Raw genomic sequence first — 15,817 nt, forward strand, 5'->3', positions numbered from 1 at the left:
AACTCAGCTAGATCATCACATCGTGGGAGTTCAGGGGGGTTAGTGGTTAAGGGCGGGGGAAGCGTGATGAGGCTTTTTACCGTTCGGTACATTTCTTTGGGCTTGCACTTGGCTGCCATTATTTTAGCCTCATGCTAGGCTGATTGGGTCAGCTTTATTGCTGACTTATAGGTTCTAATGGCATCTCTGTATATAGTTTTATCCGTAGCCGTGTAGTTTAGACGCCACTTCCTTTCAAGCCTCTTACAGGTACGTTTTTTTTCCCGAAGCTCTTCCGTGTACCAAGGGGCTGTATTGTGGTGTCTTTTTGATCTGGTGATGCCGAGGGGTAGTATAGAGTCTAGTGAGTTCGTGATCCAGTTGTTGTACTCAATGTTACCTTTGGAGGGGTCACTATTGAGCACCGGTTTAGTTGAAATGAGGTTGTTAGCCCATTTATCCAAGCAGAGTTTGGACCAGTTACTAGATCTGGAAGGGAGGTGGGGGGATGGGACACACTTACGTGTGATCCAGGTGATTGGAATGAGGAAGTGATCAGTCCATGGGAGGCGAATGGAGGCGCCAACTGTTACTTGGGGACAATTGCTAAAAACAGGGTCTAGCAAGTGGCCTAGTATGTGGGTATGGGAGGGGACAAGCTGTTCTAGTTGGATTGCTGCTAGGCTAGCTATGAGTTCATTGGCGACGTTGTCCTGATTGTTGTCAAGATGTATGTTAAGGTCGCCTAATATTGTAAGCTTTGCCGATAGAGTGGTTAATTTGGCCGCGATATGAGGAAGTGCAGTGGGGAATTGTTTAGGTGCTCCGGGAGGGCGGTAGATAAGGATGCCCGTGAAACTTTTGGTGGGGGAGAATTTGATGGCGAAATGTAGGCTTTCACAGTCTGCGACGGGCTCAGGTGTGCATCGGCAGGTATAAATATCTTTATAAATGATGGCGAGCCCCCCGCCTTTTCCCTGAGCGCGATGTAAACGTGTAATCTGGTAGCCTGGTATAAGTGCTTGAACCAAGTCGGGTTCAGAGGCCTGGGTGAGCCATGTTACGGTCAAGAAGAGTATGTCCGGCATGAGCTCATCCAGCAGCATTGAAATCTCCAAACGGTATTTTGGGAGAGATCTGCAGTTTAGTAGCAGCATTTTGTATTCCCACAGCTCCTCCTTCTGCAGAGGGCTGGGGAACTCTATTTTGCAGTGAGGGCATTGGTGAGGGATTTCAAGAGGGTGGAAAGTTTGGGCGCACTTGGCTTTGTTAGTGTGCCGTAGCTGGTAAAGGGTATCCATGCTGTATTGCCTATTTGTTCTTGTACATGAAGAGAAGGATGTTGGGGGGGTGGCCCCTTGCCCCGACCAACCGCGGACGTGTTTCTGACACTGTCGGAGGGGGCACAATAATGGCTCTATACTTTTGTATTTAGTTAGGTGAAATTCGAATGAGGGTGGCAGACTAAATGTATAAGTGAGAATATGGGTCTCTAAGTACACATATAGTTCAAAGAAACTTCAAACTAAATGTGTTAGCTTTTATGCACAAAGGAGAGTGCCTGATTGCCTAGCTCTATTTGTAACATCTATGGTTCTGTAAATGTGTCTGTAAGGGGCTGCATAGATTGGCTCCTGTGTGTGTTAGTGCATATTGGGTTTTTAAAGTCTGTGTGCAACTGCCTCCATTAGCATTAGATATATACGAGTTGTGGATGTCTGTGTGAGTAAATGTTTAGGTACTTGTGTCACTATCTCACTGTTATAGTGTCTCTCTGCTTTTCTACTTAGATATCTGTGGATGTATAATTGGGCACATGGGTCTCTAGGAGTGCATATAGCACAGTGAAATTTCAGAGTACATGTGTTACCTTTTAAACACTTAACACCCTGCCCTATGGGCCAGGTAGCACTCTGATGAGATGTTTAAGTAAATGTGCCAGTGTGTGATTCTCAGTTTTAAAAGCTCTATGGCTCTCTATATGTGCACATACATATCTGAATGAATATCTCACTGTCTGTGTTTGGAAGTACATAGGTATATAGGCATCTGTACAATTGCCTTGCAGAGTGCTGTATATATAACTAGTTTGTGAGTAAGTTACTGAATATAGAACTCCATCTGTTTGTCTGTCAGTGGGTGAGAGAGAGCATGTATGATTTGGAAACATCTATCCCACGTGCATTATGGGTGCTATAGCATATGTAGTGCTTGCAATAAGAGTTTGTGCATGCATGACTAACTTAATAAAACTCAAAACAACGTTCACTATTTTAAGCACAAAAAAACATGTTTTATGAAATATCTACAGCATATCTCAAGGGTCAGTTATCTGTTGTAAAACATGCATTTAACACTTCACAAAGAGATGTTACATGAAAGTCAAGCTGGCAGTGAGACTCCACAGGGGCAGTCTGCACTAATAAACCTGAGCCATGTTTAAACAGCGCATGTTTAACTATGCCTTGCATTCTCATAGTACACATGTGACTTAGTACAAACTTAATGAACATATTTTACCATCTAAGCATATACAAACCTGCCTTATAATTTAAGCAACAGCTATGCTAAATAAAATCTAATAGTTAGCTGGCAAGTTTCACTGGTTCATGATTCATCTACACCTACAGTGCATGTTTTCCTCTTTCAATTCTGAGTGTATGTAGGAAGGTGGAATCTGACTGCATGTTTACCCCCACTTTTTTGTGGTGTTTTGCTGGTTTTCGACTAGTCTGATAGGGATCCTGCTAATCAGGACCCCAGTTTATGTGCGTTCTCCCTAAATTGATTGCATGTACTTTAGGTACACTCTAGATTGGATTCTGGGGTACCCTTATAAGTCCCTAGTATATGGTATACTATGTACCCAGGGCATAGTTACCCCAGAGGCCTCCCAGCGGCTGCAGCATGTATTATGCCACCCCTGAGAGACCATTCTAAATGATACCAAAGGTCTGCTACAGCAGCCTGCGTAAGGTGGTGTATGCCCACCTTATCTAGATATAGGTTCACTATATCTATCCTATATACTGCACATATAAACCTATCAGTCACCCCTATGGCAGGCCTTATCAATCCTGAAGACAGGGTGCTGGGTTTTATGTGAGAGGGTGCACCTGCATGAGCAGAGCCCCTCTGCAGCCTTCGGAACCTATTTTCTTGGGTTGTTTGAGAAGCAACCAGCCATATACACTTAAGTGCATTATAACCTCTCGGTAAATGCTAACTTTAAAACGGTTGCATGGAAATATGTAATGTTTGGTGTCAAACACCTTGGAATCATACCTCCCCGCCAGTAACTGGCGGGGGAGGTATGATTCCCCCCTTCTAGAGGGACAAATGTGACATACCAGGCTATCCGGTACCAGCTTTCTCGACCTGGGCATCACAAAATGGATGCTGCCAGCCACAGACACGAGTCTGCCCTCCTGCTGGTGAGCCAAGCTCGAGCAGGGGAATTCTTGACAATAGGCTTCCTGTCACAGGGAGGTGTGACCTCCTCCCAGAGAGGCTTTAGTGTATTGGGGCTGGGTGGGTGCACTCTGAGAGTGCTTTGATGTCTGCACTGGGGGCACATCTGGTGTCCCTGTGCATAGTCCACCTCAAACCGGTTGCAGGAGCCATTTGCTGCTGCTTTGGCGTGAAACTGGACAAAGGACATCGGTGTAGCCACCCCTCTGTCCTGACCCTCCCATAGGGGGGTCCCCAGAGTTTGTCCCACCCCTTTCTTGGGTATAAAGTAGGAACCCCTGACTCTGTTACAGAAACCAAGTACTTCGATGATCTGCACGACGCTGGATGACTGAAGAATCTCCCTTGTAGTAAAGGAGTTACTCCCCTGCAAGGCAGGCACCTAAGCGCATCTGACCGGCTTGCATCTCCCGAGCTCCTGAGGACTCAGACGATTTCTGCAACACAGGAGGTAGATTCCAGTGGTCTCTGAGGTTGATCTGCACTTTCAGCAATTCTGAGGCCCATATCCCTCGTGGGGACCGTGCAACTCGAACCCCTGTGCACCATGTTCTTTTGCAGCAGCATATGCTTTTTGGCGACCCCTGAGGCTGTGCTTTGGGATACTTATAGTCCTGACCACGAGCAGTAATTTCACTGAAGATTTCCAGCCTACACTCCACGAGTGTTCTGTGGGCTTGTATTTTGTGATTCAGCTCGAGGTCACTTCGCGATCCCTGGTGCGTTGGCCTCTGTGAAGGTAACTTTGACTTTCTGTGGGCTTCCCTGGTTGCTCCAGATGTGCCCTGACTCTCCATAGCTTGGAGAGTCCCCAGAACCTTGCTGGTCCTCACCGAAGCATCTTTCCTTTGCCTGGCTGGGTTGCAGTTGCCAAGGCTTGTTGGTGTTCAATCCGGACACTGAACCCCGAGCACTCGACATCCTTTTTGGGACAGCTCACCTCCAGCCTTTGGCCATCGTCGACATCTCCTGGTCCCTGTGGCTGCAGAGTCAAGCTTTACCTCTTCTCACCTGACACACCCGACATTGGTGGGCATTCGTCTATTGTGCCCCTGGTCACTGTGAAGTGACCCAGACTCTGTCCCCTCTGCTTTCAGGTTCTTCTCAGCTCTGATCCAGGCTTAGATCACACCGGACACATTTCATCTTCCCGGCAGCAGCACTTTTCTGCATCAGGCCAGAAGGTTTCCAACATCACTTGACCCCTATGCACCCGGCTCCTCTGGGATAGGCATCACGGGTATCTCAGTACTCTCAAGGGTGCTGGCCTTAGAGCCTTCTATGCTTAACAGGGTTTGCTTAAAGTCCTCTCCAAAGTGTCCTTAATCTTTAAAATTCAAGCCGACACTTTCCCATAGAGTTGTACGGAGCTCGCGTCTGTGTTCTCAAACTGCACCCGTCCTCCGTGGGTCCCCTGTGTCACTACCTTGGGTGGTTCCTTTTAGTCCCAGTGATTCTATGTGCTCTCGGCACTGTGTCTAGTCAAGTCATGGTTGTTATACCACTTTCTTAGTATATGGTTTGGTTTCCCCCTGGAGCCCACTGTGTATTATGCTATTTACGGTCATTCTAGTCATTTAATATTGTGTGCTTTGTTCTCTAATCTCATAAAGAGGTTAGTAGAGAGTGTTTAGTAATAAATACATATATTTTATATATTCCTTGTGTGGTTCTCCTTTCAGTTGGTCATTCAGGACGTTATAATCTGGTAAACCAAGCTGCTTTACATTCCTTCGAAACCTAGCCTGAAGGCTGCTCTCCATAGCTACCACTAGGACAGCTTTCAATAAAGGTTGTCTTTCCCTAATCATCAATAAGGGTTGTTTGGGCTGGTACAAGGTGCCCACTTTAATTAGTAGTCAGCTTATACCAGGCCAACTTCTCACATTCTTGTCCTCTACAATGTAATAAATAGGACTACAGGTCCGAGAACGCAAAGAAAAACATTCTTTGTGACCAGCACCTCATGTATACGCAAAAAAATCTTTCACATCTTCAAATACACTATTACATATAACTTCAACCATCAGAGTACAGTGTTTTTTCCACCATTTACAGATTGGCGTAAAGCAGCACAAGTGAAAATGGAGCTCTATGGCAACACATTGTTAACTAACTACACAGGCACCTACTCTGCACCTGACACAGGCTGTGTCTTAGACTCCTATTTATATATATATGAAATCACTCATAATACCAGTCATAAACCATTTCATGTACTTTGAATGCTTTTATATCCATAGACTCTTTTTTTACAATCTCACATATACCTTTTTAAATCAGTTATTTCACTTAAAAAGAAATGTAATGCACATAACAGAAGATTGAGTTAATTGATCAAATAGCTTTTTTGCTCTTATTAGATAGATGCAATAATCTCAGAGTTTGTATAAACTAAGCTTAATAAAGGCATACCACTTTCATACAAAGCAACCATAAATAGCAACCTTTTCAACTTTGCACTGTTTGATACTGCAGAAGGCATCAAATTAAAACATTCCTTTCATGTTTTAGTGTTGGAACTGCACTTCTCAATGGTTAGTATGTGTTAACCCTTTCACTTACTTTTACAAAGACCACCAAAATTGTCAGGAACATGGTAGCTAGCACATATGTAATGCAAGGTCAGACTAAACGACATTCAGTAATCAAAAGGTTCAGAAAAAACCCCCATTGGAAAAGGTTTCACTCTGCTACAAAGACTGCATTGAAACTTTATTTAACCGCACTTCTCACGTTTACAGTAGCAAATTCAGGAAGTTTTCTATTCTATACCAATCATGAAGGTCAGCGGTCTGGTGCGATCAGGCACGAGGAGGAACGAGCGCGAATCGCGCATGTGTTACAAATGAACGCTGCACTTCAACTGGACTCGGAGAGGCTTGGTTGTGTCTCTCGTCTCCGCAGCCTTCTGACAGGAATTTTATCGTCAGTTAAGACACTGGATAGTGTCTCTTCATGGCGCTTGCTTAGCGCAACTTACAGTATTCCTATTTCTCTGCCGAAAATCATACTGGCAGTGTTTCTCTTGTGCGCATGAGTGAAATTAGTCTTGAGGTCAAGAATATAAAATTCTACTCAGTTTTTTGTCATCCAATTTTATTATTCAGAGAATTCAAGAGTACACCAGCCAAGCTATTCTACTGAGAAAGTATTCAAGAAAACTCAAGGTAGCCTTTATAGTTGAATGAAAACCTTTTTCCTGTTGAAGCCTACACAGGGTAAGGAACTTTCGTTTTTCACTGCAAGAGAACTGTTTTTTTCCAATTTACTCTTCGTGAACAGAACCAATTCAAGTATTGACATCGATTAAATTCATTGAACAAGAACTTTATTTATAAGGATAAGAGCAACAATTCTCATTAACCTTTCATTACAACATCTTGGGGAATAGAGAGAAGCATTAGCCTTGCGCTTTTGGGTAATTAGAATATATAGGAAAAGATTGAAGTATATTTACATATTTGGAAAAAGTTATTAATGGAATTGCTGAGCATTGTGTGTTTGTGCATTTGTCTTCCCATGCAGGTACAACAATATTAACCCAGTAGGCGAATAGAAGGAGATAGAACAAGACGTACCGAATATCTTCCTTACAAGGATGTCTCTCTCTGTCCACTTCCCATTTCCCCCCTACCGTTGTCCAGCATCTACAGATTGTATTCTGTGTTGGTGGGTACTGGTGAAGGGGCTTTGGGTACATCGTCGGCTCCTGTGGAAATTCTGCTGGTATCTTTTGATAGATTGAAGTGCCGCAAATTCTTCCACCTGAGCTGAGGATGGCTGAGGGTTTAGATTTAAAGGCTTTAGACTAAGAGCACGGTAGATCTAGGTTGTGCTTCTGTTTTCTAATTTATTTAACCGTTGCTGCCAATGACGTGCCTGGTTGAGGTGTTGTACTTCTAAGCCTACTTTTCTCGGTGTTGCGTATTTCCTCACGTGTCTGGCATATTAGCTTGCTAGTGGGGTTGTAATGGCTGTGGGTACCGTGGGCACGAGTGGCGGTGTCGTGAAGAAGACCGTGGGGGTACGGCACTGGCTCAAGACAGCTTATGGCTTCGCAACGGACAGGAACGACTTTCGCAGGAACCTTCTTCTCAACTCGGCTCTCTTTGCAGCTGGTGTTTGGATGGCGAGAAATTTGACTGATTTTGACCTGATGGCACCTACACCAATGGCATAGGACAGACGGTGCTGGAAAACACACCCATTGTCAAGCGATGGCTTACCCAGAGAAAGTTCCTGCCCATCTTAACATGGGTTTCTCTATTTCTTGTGGCCGGAAGAAACTACACTTCAGGTGGATCATCTCACATTAATCATCTGTAAAGCATCCATTACTGCAATATCATGTGCAATAAATGTGGACGACAGGGTATAACCTATCAGGAAATGACCACAGCTGGAGAAAAAAGGAAATCAATATGTCCACCTAGAGACCCATAAGTGGCACTGTACTACATGTATGGGTCATTTGTAGAAGTGTTCTGTTTTTTCTATAATTCTAAAGCAGACATTTGAAGTGGTTTCTGGTTTGGCCTTGCTGGTTTTTCCTTTATTTACTCATAACTCATGTATCCAAATAATAACCCCACAAATACAATTCAAAGGTATTTAAATCCCTCCCCTGAATAGTTTTGGCTTTCTTCAGAACCAACAAAATCAAAATGCAATAAAGGACTGAAAACAAAATAAATAAATATAAAATAAAGGCTTTAGCTGGGATTTTAGAGAATCTGCCAAATAAATTAACCAGTGAGGTGGAGTAAAATATAACTTTAAGAGAAGAAGTTAAAAGATCCCAACAAGAGACCCATTTAATTAAACAAAAGATGGAGGATCTAGTTATTGGAAAATCTCCTATGCTAGGTAGTTCCGTAACTTATAAGAGATCTACAGCCCCTACTACATCCGAAGTCACCACCCAAGTTATTCATGTAGTATCTCTAATTATTCCTTTAGCAAACCCCGAAAGATTTAGTGGAGATCCACATAAGGCACAAGTGTTTTTACCACAATGCACTTTACATTTCTTGTGCAGACCAGTAGTATTCACTGAAGATCAGACAAAAGTTGCCTTCATGCTGTCTTATTTGAGTGGTGATGCAGCTTCATGGTCCATGCCTCTTTTTTTGCGTAATGATCCAGCTGTATATAATTTTGAACTATTTAAGATGGAATTTCGGAAAATCTTTGACAGAAAATCAGCAAATCAAGCTGCAGACAATGAGCTGTTGGAGCTACGATAAGGGAATCATAACCTAATTGCTTATATAGCTCAGTTCAATAAGTTAATTGTTGAAACTGAATGGCCAGAGTGCAAACGAGCTGCAATTTTTTATCAAGGGCTCAAAGACGAACTTAAAGACTCCTGGGCCCAAATTCCAAAAAGACCACAAGAAATTTCAGAGTTGAATGATTTGGTTCTTCAAATTGAACACCGGCAATTTGAGAAGAAGTCAAAAAAGAGAAGGGATTTCCGACCTTTCACTCCTCGATTTGATAGAATCAAGACAGAAGGAAGCAAGATAGAATCTCATTCAAGTGAAGAGCACATGCAGATTGGTTCCATCAGAGGTCCTCTTTCTAAGGAGAAAAGAGAAAAGAGAAAAGAGAAGAACCAAGAATTTGTGTATGTATTGTGGACATTCTGGCCACTTTGTGAAAGACTGTCCAAAGAAGCCAAAATCTAACCTGTCGGTAAAAGACAGATCCCACCAGTAGAAGGAGTTGCTCTGGTGGGAAAAGATGCACAGTCAACTCCTGAGTATCAACAGTTAGCTAACACACTTCTGTCTGCAGCTCCTCATTTAATAGATTCATTCACAGCAAGGTTTGGTCATTCTGAAATAAAAGCAGTGTCAGTAATGATTGTTTCCGGAGCCACTGGCAATTTTTGTGATTTGAAATTCGCCCAAGGAGCAGAAATTCGATCGATCAACAAGAAGATCATAGAAGTAGTCAGAGCAGTTGACGGACACGAATTAACTTCCGGACCGATTACAGAAGAAACTGGGACAATTGAACTGTTTGGGCTAAAAGAACATCAAGAGTTTCTAAGATTCAATCTAATTGATGCTCATCAGTTTTAATTAATTCTGGGCCTGTCGTGGTTGACAGAACACAATCCTAGAAACAATTGGGAGAAAAGGACTGTACAGATGACCTCTGAGTACTGCAAAGAGCATTGTTTTCAGAACAGGGCATCTAAGTCAGAGGGTCACCAGCTTCAGAATTGGCTCAACTTTCACAGATGAATTGTGTTTTGGATCTTAAAGGAGTTCCTGTAGAATATCATGATTTGGTTCATGTGTTTGACAAAAGGAATGCTGAAAAATTACCACCTCACAGGGAGTATGATTGTAAGATAGAGTTGGAACCTGGAGTGAATCTCCCTTGTAGTCGCATTTATGCTCTCACAGAGGCTGAAAATCAGTTTCTTAGGACCTATCTAGAAGAATATCAGAGAAATTGATTTATTCGACCTTCTTAGTCTCCAGCTTCTTCCCCATTATTTTTCATACCAAAGAAGGATGGGAGTCTTCCCTCATGTATCAATTATAGACCTTAAACCAGGCCACAGTCAAGAATCAATACCCCCTGCCTCTAATTTCTGAGATGCTGGATCAAGTCAAGGGAGTGAAGGTTTACACCAAGTTGGATCTCAGAGGAGTGTACCATCTGGTCAGGGTTGCTGAAGGAGACGAGTGGAAGATAGCCTTCCTCACAAAGTATGGACTCTACGAATAACATGTCATGCCGTATGGCTTTTATAAGGCTCCGGCAGCATTCCAACACTTTGTGAATGACGTTTTACTGGAAAATCTTGACAGAGTGGCCGCCGTTTATATTGACGACATTTTAATTTTCTCTGAAAATATGAAAAATCATGTGAAACATGTGAGAGCCATTCTACAGAAACTTCTGGAAAACTAGCTATATGTAAATCTTAAAAAATGCTCTTTCCACACTGATCGAGTGGAGTTTTTGGGATTTATCTTGTCGGCAACAGGAGTTGAGATGGATCCATCCAAGATTGAAGTGATAAAAAATTGTCAAACCGCCCAAAATATAAAAGAAATACAAAGTTTTATTGGATTTGCCAATTTGTATCTACGATTCATACCAAACATTTCCTCCAAGGTCAGCCCCATCACTCGGTATTTGAAAGAAGGAGTGACATTCCTATGGAACAACAAAGCAGAACAGGCTTTTGAGGCTTTGAAAGAGGTGTTTATCACTGCTCCCATTTTGAAGCATCCAAATCCAGACGAGCTTTTTACGTCGAGACTGACGCTTCGGTTTGGGCCACTGGAGGAGTACTTTCGCAAAGGGATAAGAACACTGGTCAACTACATCCTGTAGCCTTACGATCCAGGAAGTTTACTGCACCAGAAATCAATTACTCAATTGCTGATAAAGAACTGCTGGCAGTTAAGGATGTCTTCCAAGATTGGAGGCATTATCTTCTTGGAGCCAAACATGTGGTAACGGTCTTCACAGATCATCGCAATCTCCAGTTTTTGAAATCTGCCAAGACGCTGACTCCCCGTCAGTTAAGATGGTCTTTGTATTTTTCAGATTTCAATTTTGTGATCACATGCTAGCCAGGAGCCACTAATGGTAAGGCAGATTTTTATCACTAATTAGTTTAACCGATGAAGTCAAAATCCCGCAGCCTGAACCCATCATTCCACTCAAGAAATTCATTTGTGCTACTCAGTTTGCGTATTTCACAGAGAAAGTGCATGAAGCTCTGTCGGACAAATACATTGAAAATTGGTTAAGGAGGATCTGAAAAGAAAGCTCTTGAATAATCTTCCATATCATTAAGACGCTATATACTTACCGACAGAGAGTCTACAACAATTGGCATTAAGAAGTTGTTACGATGATCCCATGGCTGGACACAAGGTAATAAAGAAAACCACAGATTTAGTTGAAAGACATTTTGGTGGCCAGGCACGGTCGCTCACATAAGACAGTATGTGGCAACATGTGAGATTTGCATTAAAGGAAAAGCAAGTAGGCAAGTTCCACTGGGTTTGTTACGGGCATTACCTGATGCCACCATCCTTGGCACATGGTGTCCATGGATTTAATAGCGGACCTTCCTTCCAGTCAGGGCTACAACACAATCTTCATTTTTGTTGATTTTTTTTCCAAGATGAGTAATTTTATTCCACTAAAGCCAATTCCAACAGCCTCTCAGTTAGTTCAGCAGTTTAATATTCACATAATGCAATCTCATGGAAATCCCAAGGTTTTAATTTCTGATTGAATTTCCCAGTTCGTGTCAAAATTCTGGAAAAAGTTTGTGAGCAGTTTTGGAACTGATGCTCGTTTTTCCACCAGTTACCATCCAGAAACTGATGGGCAAACTGAGAGAGTTAATCAGGAGTTGGAACAGTACCTATGACTCTATCTGTTAGAGCAGGAAGGAAACTGGTCAGATTTACTCTGGACAACAGAGTTTGCATATAATAATGCAGCACATGACTCCATGGGTTATACTCCTCTTTATTTAAATTCAGGAAGACACCCTAATATAATGCTAGGAAAGAGTGATGATTCTGTGCCAGTTGTTATAAAGATGTTTAAGGATTTACATCAAACATATCAAACTGCACAAAAGATTTTACTGAAAACTAAGGCATCATATAAAAAGCACACAGATTAAAAAAGAAGAGTGGGACCAAGTTATGTGGAAAGAGATCAGGTTTGGTTGTCCACCCGAAATCTGCAGTTACAGGGTAACTGAAAATTTCAACTCAGATTCATTGGCGCTTTTAGAATTAAAAAAAAATCATCAATCCAGTGGCTTTGAAATTGCAACTTCCAAATCAGATTATGTTCCATCCAGTATTTCATTTTATTTAAAGAATCCTCCAAAAGTTACACTAAAAGAAAGACCCATGTCTATAAGTGTAGATTCAGAAGAGGAATTTGAGGTAAGCAGAATATTAGACTCTACAATCACTAGAAAGAGACTGAATTATCTGATTGAGTGGAAGGGTTATGGGCCTGAGGTGAGGTCTTGGGAACCATCATTCAGTGTTCACGCTCCTAGATTAATTGAAAACTTCCATAAAACCTTTCCAAAGAAACCAAGACTTGGGAGACCCCTTTTGGAGGGAGGTACTGTCAGGAACATGGTAGCTAGCACATATGTAAAGCTAGGTCAGACTAAACCACATTCAGTAATCAAAAGGTTCAGAAAATACCCCCATTGGAAAAGGTTTCACTCTGCTACAAATACTGCATTGAAACTTTATTTAAACACACTTCACACGTTTTCAGTAGCGAATCCAAGAAGCTCTCTATTCCACCCCAATCATGAAGGTCAGCGGTCTACTGCTATCAGGTGCAAGGAGGAAGGAGCACAAATGGCGCATGTGCATCAAACGAACCCTGCACTTCAACTGGACTCTGAGAGGCGCCGGTTGTGTCTCTCGTCTGCACAGCCCTCTGACAGGAATATTTTCGTCAGTTAAGACACTGGATATTCTTCACGGCGCTTGCTTAGCGCAACTTACAGTATTCCTATTTGGCTGCCGAAAATCATTCTCGCAGTATTTCTCTTGTGCGCATGAGTGAAATTAGTCTTGAGCTCGTTAATATACAATTCTCCTCATTTTGTTGTCATCTAATTTTATTATTCAGAGAATTCAAGAGTACACCAGCCAAGCTATTCTACTGAGAAAGTATTCAAGAAAACTCAAGGTAGCCTTTATGGTTGAATGAAAAAAGTTTTTCCTGTTGAAGCCTACACAGGGTAAGGAACTTTCCTTTTTCACTGCAAGAGAACTGTTTTTTCCAATTTACTCTTCGTGAACAGAACCAATTCAAGTATCTACATCGATTAAATTCATTGAACAAGAACTTTATTTACAAGGATAAGAGCAACAATTCTCATTAACCTTTCATTACAACATCTTGAGAAATAGAGCGAAGCATTAGCCTTGCACTATTGGGTAATTAGAATATATAGGAAAAGATTGAAGTATATTTACATATTTGGAAAAAGTTATTTATAGAATTGTTGAGCATTGTGTTTTTGTGCATTTGTCTTCCCATGCAGGTACAACAATATTAACCCAGTAGGCGAATATAAGAAGATAGAAAAAGATGTACTGAATATCTTCCTTACAAGGCTGTCTCTCTCTGTCCACTTCCTCTTTCCCCCTACCATTGTCCAGCATCTGCAGATTGTATTCTGTGTTGGTGGGTACTGGTGGAGGGGCTTTGGGTACATCGTCAGCTCCTGTGGAAATTCTGCTGGTATCTTCTGACAAAAATGGAGGCCTATTTGTGTATAATTGTGACTTCATCGCGATCGTCCCGATGAATTTGCAAAAAAACCGGGTGTCCAAAAACATATTTACCTTCATTGTTTTATTACTTTAAGAGTACACTACACTTGTTTAGCAATTCCTCAGTAGGAAATGAAACCCTTTTTATAGGAAACTTAGTCTAAACACCTCAAATTTAAAACAATAGTGATTTGTGTCTTTAACACCCTTCCCCCAATACACTCTTGGCAGAGTCTGCATACCAACCCAGTAGAACAAGTAGGTCACAAGTTCTAGAATAACCATAATTGTTACAAAATGAGCTGCATCAGGTGTGTTTTACTGTACACATTAAAAAGCATATCCAGGTCTGTATTACATTTTTTTTACCAGCTCCAATAACAGATCTCGTTACTATTCCTCTCAACACACTACCTTATTGTATTAACCTACATGTTCACACCATCCAATCAAATAGTTTTTTTTCTTTTTATACAGGAGAAACCTGAATTTTAACTGCCTTTCATTTGTAAAACTGCCTCATTCAGCTCCAGCCTTCTCCTGTCCGCTACTGCTGTGTCCCTTCAAAAGGGTTAGGGTGTGGATTGTGTGCCACAGCTATGTCTTCTTTGGTAGAGAAGCTACTAGAAAGCATGGTATTGACAGATATGTGGGTTTGGCTAATGTGGATATCAAATGGATTGGCCAGAAAGGGTTCAAATGTCATCAATTGCTGCATTTGGTTAAAAGCATTATGGATTCCCAACCCCCTAACCTCATGATTGTACACTATTATGGCAACGGCATTGGGCCACTGATTGGGGTAGGACTGGAAATGAATGACTCTTTTCCCTCACACTGTCTTGGTGTACTCCAACATAGGCCAAAGGCAGAAATGGAAGTGGCTAATCTATTCTGTCCACAGATTGACAAAGCCAGGAAACATGTTAATAAAACTGTTTTTGCATTCCTCAGAGACCATATTAAGCTCTATCTACAACAACCTGCAATTATATAGAAGTAATGGAGTTCACTTTACGGATGAAGGCAACAGGGTGTTTCTAAGCAACCTGAAATACTGCACCTTGTCTTATGTATAACTGTCATATACACAATAAACAAAAAGGTTCTTGTCAGAGTCACCCTAGTGCCCACAATATTGTTAATTTTCCATATAAATATCTTTTTTTAATTTCTGGAAATTTTCTAGACAACTTTGAGATATGCGTGAGTACATCGCGAACACGCAAAACTAAAACAGATATTTAATAGTCAACAGCATATTCAAAATGTATCGCTAACAAATTAGATTCTAACCATCACACTACATACATTAAAATATAAATAATTTAAAAAAAACATGTATGACTCTCTCAATGTGTCTGTTACAGCGTGTATGACTGTTTGAGTGGCAACTGTGACTGGGTGAATGAGTGTGTCAGTGGCTCTCTGAGTGAGTCTATGAGTGACTGAGTTTTCTGGGAGTGGGTGCGTAAGTATCTGAGTGGGTCTGTCAGTGGCTGTATTGCCGTCTCTCTCCTGCATCTTGCGACGAGCGCATGGCATTTCATCTTAGAAATGCGCATGCGCGCGTGCATGTGTGGTTCTCGCAAGATGCAGGAGAGGAGGGCAGCCCGGGGAGGCTGCAGTACAGGTAAGTGAGTTTATTTCTTTTTTAATTAATCGTTAACTATTTTTTATTAGGGGTGGAGGCGGGGATCCTATTTAGCAGGGGGGGACTGGATAACTCTGCTCCGCTCTGGAGTCAGAGTTTTGCCCTACACTCCGCGATCTCAGTGGAGCGGGCAAATCTCTGCACACTCCGCTGGCAGAGCGGAGTTCGCCACCCGCCATTAGTCATATGGGAATTAATATGGGAAAATGCACTCTATTTGACACCCCTATTTCTCTGCCCCACTAGACGGATCAGCACAAAGCTTTCCATGAGCGACAAGAATCACAGCACACTTTATTGTAATTTTTTTTTCAAAGATTCATCAGACAGCGCCAAAGATATAGGCAAGTAAGAAAGTGCTTTTCATATATATATATATATGTATATATATATATATATA

Source organism: Triturus cristatus, chromosome 7 (genome assembly GCF_964204655.1).
Source record: "Triturus cristatus chromosome 7, aTriCri1.1, whole genome shotgun sequence".
In the NCBI taxonomy this organism is placed as follows: domain Eukaryota; kingdom Metazoa; phylum Chordata; class Amphibia; order Caudata; family Salamandridae; genus Triturus; species Triturus cristatus.